The sequence below is a fragment of the Denticeps clupeoides genome, chromosome 20, assembly GCF_900700375.1.
Source record: "Denticeps clupeoides chromosome 20, fDenClu1.1, whole genome shotgun sequence".
Classification (NCBI taxonomy): domain Eukaryota; kingdom Metazoa; phylum Chordata; class Actinopteri; order Clupeiformes; family Denticipitidae; genus Denticeps; species Denticeps clupeoides.
The window spans coordinates 11,567,491-11,574,332 of NC_041726.1; positions in this window are offsets into that span (position 1 = coordinate 11,567,491).

The following is a 6,842-nucleotide window of genomic DNA, read 5'->3' on the forward strand; positions in this document are numbered from 1 at the left end:
TCACATCCATAAATGGCTTCTGCCCACAATCAGCAGCAATCTGTTCAGTTCTGTGTAATTGCTTGTTTTAAGCAGCAATCTTATTTTTGTTAGTTTTCTTATTTTTATTAACACAACTGGATCTATAGAAAAGCACCCATCTGGAACTCTTTGCATCTTATCGTTGGTATTGAGGGCTACTAAATATTTATTATTTTATACTTTATTTTATATTTTATATCTCTGTTATTCAAAGCACAAGACTGGCAGTGACTGTCATTCAAGCTCGGGGACACTGGGAGACACATAAAAGTGCTGTTTAGTTCAAGGTGTGCATATGTAGATTTGGATAAATTATAGGTGAAGAGGTGGTCTCTGAATAGCTGGATCTTGAAGGTAAAGAGTTGCTGAACTGCTCAGAACTCCTGCAAACCACAGACAAGAACAACTAAGACGTGTGCAGGAGATGGCCGGGGTGTCTTTGAAGAATATGTTGTGCCTCCACTATGAACTCATAACTATATTTTTGTGAGAATATTTATATTTAAATATTTACCACAGTAAAGTGAGATTCAAACCCTCAACAGTGTATTAAGGTTGTTACCCTTTAGTCTGGTGTAACAATTCGTACAGAAACTGTACTCCAGACATGTCCTTTAAAATGACATCCCTCATTTGAGTATTTTATATTAAACCAATGACGTCTTCATCCCACAGCTGCTGTTCTCGTGCATCCTCGTGGTTTGAGAAGATTTGTTTTTCTACAGTGTGAAATAAAATGTATTCAAATTCCTTAAATTAAAGACTGAAACTAAACCGTGCATCCATTTAAAAAAAGGTAAATGTGTCTTAAAATTGGGCCCATGACTGATCCAGCCCAGGCCATCTGTAACGTCCTGGCGCTCCTGACCCAACAGGTGGCGCCAAATCTTGTTTTTTCTGTCATGTTTCTGGAGAAGCGTGTGATTATGACCATTTTCCCCAGTTTCTCCAGTCCTGGACGGTTGTCTACGTCTGTGTTCTGTGTATTTTCTGTTCTGTTTCACAGTCACATTATATTTCATTGTGTTTCTGGCTGTCTTCACATCATACTGGTGGCATGTACACGTCCCCCTAGTGCCCTAATAAATAAATAAATTTAACTTTTAACAATTATATGACTAATTCTATAAATATTCTTATTTATGGTACACCATCACATCTGAAGTTTTGAGTGGTTAAAGTGAACCTCAATTTTGTCTCTCACACTGAATTCTTCTGGGATTCAAATGGGATTGATCTGCCATGTACCCATAAAGCATGTGTGGTGGGAATTTTCCCATCTGGGGAGCTACAATAAAGAATGTCAACTGAGTTGATTACCAAGTTTAATTCGCCGTGCACGGGGGAACTCGCAAGAAGAACTCCCGCCCCTGATTACAGTTCTCAAGCTTTTATACCATGGGGCATACAAGGCCGAAAGACAAGCTCACACCCCTTTGGACAGTGGCGCCCATCAAGGTCACAGAACCTTCCCTTTATCAGCTTATGTTCAGCAGGAGTTCCTGGCAAGATTCCTTAGCCCATACTTCAGAATTTCCTTTGATCTCATTTGCAGAACTAATTTTTGTAGCGAAAGTAGTGACAGTTTCAGACTGAATGTTGGTGTCTGGAATGGTCCTCTGTACATCTGACCAACTGGCAGCAAGCTCCAGATATCAGGACGAGGCTCAAAGTGCACATGAGGTCTCAGCCCACATCCTTAAACACCAGTAGTGGGAGGAAACTCTATGATCACTAGTTATTTTTGTTCAGGTGAATTCAGATTGTCTGCTTTGCTTATTCAGTAACCACATTTTATCAGTGAAGCAAATTCATGGAACAAACACGGGTGATGTGTGCCTGGTCCTAGATACATGCCAGAAAGTGGGTGCATTTGTCATTCTTAATATATCCTCTGTATTTAGTTTAAGCTTCACATTCACTCTTTTGAACCTGTTACATTTTTTTCTTGCCCTTTATGTGATGTTCTCCTTTCTTTATATTTGTTTATCTTGTTTAGCCCGTTCTGGCATGGTGGGTGAAGGCAGGGACCCACCCTGAGCACAGCACCAACCCAGGCTTTTGTATCGTTTTGTTTAAATATATATCAACTAAGTAAAGTTGTGTTTTATAGCTGACGTCCTTGAAATTTAAGTTAAATTGGTGCATTATTCATCATTTATCTTCCTCATTCTCACCCAGAGAGAGAGGTTGCCAGCATGTCTCTGGTCCCATTTGGATGTTAGATGTTCTGGCACCTCCAGCTTTGCGGATTTTGTCGATCTGGTGCAGAGCAGTCAGGTGAAACGCATCATTTGACAATCTCTGTTCCACCTGGACTGTTTGGGGACCTTTCTGCCATCTGCAGACTCTTATGTGGCATCATCTGGCTTTTCATCATTGTCCTGTGGGTTCCTGTGCAGCTGGTTTCTGGATGGTACTTCTTCCACCCGAAGGTATGAGCGGGTTGTATAGAAACTTGTTTCTCTACATCATACTCAGAAACTCTTTCAGCTACTATGAATGTGTAGAAGTTGATCTCCAGTTGGATACCAGAAGGTGAGACCTCATGGGGCCGTTTCAAGTGTGAGGTTAGTATGGGTCATGGGTCAACCTGAAAGCATGTCATTCAGTGTTAGGAACATACATCTTTTAGCAGCACCTTCCCCACCTTCAATAGAGTTCACAGTTCACCTCACAACCTTTTAACACACCAACTCCATCGAGTAAACAAAAACCATTGTAATAACTTCTTTTGTGCCGGTCCTATAGGAATCAAATCAACATCCCCATTGTTCCAGCACCCAAGCTTTCAGAGTAATAGCTTCAATTAAACTACTAAAGTGATGAATTACCTCCTATATATTCATATATCCTCAGGCCCTTTGAAGCGTGTAACCATCACTTTTCACCTGACAATTCATCAGAAACTATAATGTTGTCTATCAGGGTTGTCATTTTTATCTCATATACAAAATTTCACCTTCTTGTATGGTGAGCAGTGGTCCCTCTCTTAATTCCTCAGAAGCATTAACTCTACATTAGTGATTAAAAGGGTAGACATGTTGTTACGTCCTTTAGGCCATAGAATGGCTTGGGGTGCTCTGTTTTGTGCGTGTTCTCTTTTAGGCTGGCTGCTGGGGGGAGGAGATTTGGATTTACAGCTCCACCCACCAATTCCCTTGTCAACTGGCCGCCAATCAACACACAGGACCGAGAACTACTTAAGGACTATTCCAGCCACCATTCAGGGCTTGTTGTGGAGCCGGAGGAGGAGGAGGAAGCGAGAGGAGAGTTTTGGAGTTGGAGTTTGGATTGTGTTAGAGTTGGATAAGAGTTGGTGTGTGTTAGTGGTTAGTTGTGGCTTTGTTGTGTAGTTTTGTCTCTCCTTTCATGGTGTGTTGTCCTCCTGTGACTTGTTGTGAATTGTGTAGCCCTTATCAGGGCTCTTAGTTTGTATACTTGATATTCTATAGAAATCGAACGAGAATTGCTGGTGTCTTCCCATTGTAAGTCGCTTTGGATAAAAGCGTCTGCCAAATAAAGTAAAGTAAAAGTAAAGTAAAGTTGTATATAGCATGTTTGGTTTGTTCACTCTAAATAAAAGCACAATATTTCACTTGGGTTTGGTATCTGTGTCTTCCCACTGCACACATTCCCCTCGTTTGTTGTTGCGTCTCCTGACCCCTAGACAGGGACGTGACACATGGTAACCAGGGTAACCAAAAACATAATCATCACAGTTTATTGTTCAACCATGTGCTTTGTGCCACATCAGCAAAATTTTACTAAATAAATGATCTATTAAATATCTATTCACTACTTAAATAAGTTATAATGATGTCACGTCCCTGTCTAGGAGTCAGGAAACATGACAACAAACGAGGGGAATGTGTGCAGTGAGAAGACACAGATACCAAGCCCAAGTGAAATATTGTGCTTTTATTTACAGTGAGTAGTGAACATCCAACCAAACTGAAAGTGATATATACAAGAACAATTCACAGGAGGACAACACACCATGAAAGGAGAGACAAAACAAATACACAAAGCCACAACTAACCACACTAATCACTCTGACACACAAAGGCTTATCTGTAACTCTACAACTCTATCCACAACTCCAACTCCAAAACTCTCCTCTCACTTCCTCCTCCTTCGACTCCACAACAATGAGCCCTGAATGGTGGCTGGAAGGGTCCTTATGTAGTTCTCTGTCCTGTGCGTTGATTGGCTGCCAGTTGACGAGGGAATTGGTGGGTGGAACCGTACTCCAAATCTCCTCCCCCAGCAGACAGCTTAAAAGAGAACGCGCACAAAACAGAGCACCCCAAGCCATTCTACGGCCTAAAGGACGTAACAACTGACCACTGTTAATTCTGAATAAGTACCCAAATGAATGAAAAAAAAATGTTGCTTTATTTTTATACCACTACATTAGATGCTTCCTAGTCACTCTGTATTCTTATTTTCCTATTTCATATCTTATTCTTTTTTTATTAGGGTTCACCACAGTAGATAAAACATCTCTCTTTCACACCAGCCACCTTCATGTCCTCTCACCACATCCATCAACTATTCTTCCAGGCCTTCCTCTTTCTAATCCACATCATTTGTCAATCTCAGTTTTTTTTTTTTCTAGTTCATATTTTATAAATATGGCAGAGCAATCATTTTAACTCTAAAGGTCAATGATGTATTTTATTCCACAAAGTTTACCCAGTTGAAAAATTCTGGTTTAGCAGTTTATAATTCTGATAGAAAGGTGTCAAAATACATTGTCCATCACTGTTTTCATACCTCCTGCATTCCTTCAAAATGGTAAGGGTGCCCATTCTGACCTGAGAAAAGTTCCTGCATCCTGTGGATGTTCCTTTGACACGTACCACCTACCTAAACGTTGCTGCTCACCCCTTCTTGGAAACAATACTCCCTGAATGCAGTTCCATCATTCAGCTTGATAATGTCCCCGGCCACACTTTAAAATGGTTGAAATGTGTTTGAGGTATTAATTATTCTGGATCTACACTTGCAGCTAAATATTCAAAATTGTGATTTTGTCAGCTTCCAAATGAATAAAAAATTTAAGAAATTAAAGTTGACCCATATTTACAACCACAGACATTCTGAATTATAAGTCGTAGGATCAACGTTTTGCAGGATTAATACATATTTTTTACATATTTGACTGGATCTACACTGTTGTGATGGTACGGGCATAATACTGGTTAGCCGTTGTGGTGCATCCAGTAAGAAGGTCCAGTCTTCAGTCTTTTTAATCAATACGTAAAAAGCACTTAACAGGTAACTATGTTTGGTTCCACAAAGAATATAACAGAATAGAATTATGAAAATAATGAACCAGTTAACAATTATAGCATCACTGACTTTACTTTTACATTTTACCTGTTATAGAGCCATGAACAAGGTACCATGGAGCTGAGTTTAGTGCAGGAACAGGATTTGTGTTTGTTTTCTCTCACAGTCACATCCAGAAACTGCGGCCATTTCAGAACGTGCACACGTTTTTAACACAAGTAGAAAACAATTATAAAATAATTCAATACTGTCATGAGAGCATTGCCGGCCCCTCTACCAGCTTCATCCGATCAGCCTCTCCAAGCTACTGATTACTCCACCCCTCCTCCTCCTCTTCATCTAATCCAGTTTATGTTTCCTTGCTCCTTGTCATTGGTAATAGCCGCTCTCATCTTCTTACTGCATGTCCCTTTTCCCAAAGTATTTCTCCTGAATGTTGTAAGTCCACCAGTCTTGCGTTGTTCCTGGTGCCTTGTGCCTTTGTTCCTGGTTTTATATGGTTTTGAATGAATCCTTTGTCGCCTCCTCCATGCCTGGATTCCCCTCTGAGTGTGAATGTTGTGATGAATACTACCACTGAGTATTATTCAGTATTATAATGAAAAGCTAAGCTGATTACAGTAACAGATCTATTGCTTTTTATGCATTTGAATGACAATTAAATACACTCTTGAATATAATACAGTTATGCCAACAGATATGTGATGTGCAAAACCGTACAGTATACAGTACCACAGATGTAAACAGGAAAGCAGCAGTATTGGCAACCAAATGCTGGTTACTTTATACAACAGTAGATACAACCAGTGATTTAAAACATGAAAATGACAGCACTGTACAGTATGTTTGAAATACAGTAATGTGTTTTACTTAAAAAAAACGAAATTGCTGAGGAAACGGATGCCACCACATTACTGTAGTTTTACTTGAATAAATGTTCACAGATTACTGTTCAGGTGCCCTGACAGACAAAAGCGGCACAGATTTAAATTAGTCTCCACCCGAGTTGATGTCAAGTTCCAGCCCTGACAGCTCCCTGCTCCTTCTGTCCGCTTGTCTACATTATGAACCTCAGTCAGTCTCTTCTTGATAGTTCTGGCCTGCATCCTGGTTTTGGTTAACATCTTCATATATTAAATGAATGAGTCTCTGCCCTGTGCACAGTGAGTTCTGGATGAAGTTGGTTATTAAAAGTGTTTCACCTCCTTCCTGTCTGTGTATGATCAGTAGGAGTCTTTGTCTCTGGAGTAGAACGGCACCATACGGCCAGATATACGAACATTGCCGTCTGCATCACTGTGCAGCAGAAACAAATCTTTAGAGAAATATTCTGTTCATGAACATTAAGGAGCAGTGAAATGTTTCTCTAGTGATATATGATGTAGGTTCTGTTTCATTTCCTGTTTCAGGGATTCCAGCCAAGTCCCTCCTGATCTACAGACTTTAAATGCAGCAATAATCTCACACTCCTGATGTCACTAGAAGAACGTTTCTGCATGTGATGAACATGTTAAAGTCTGAAG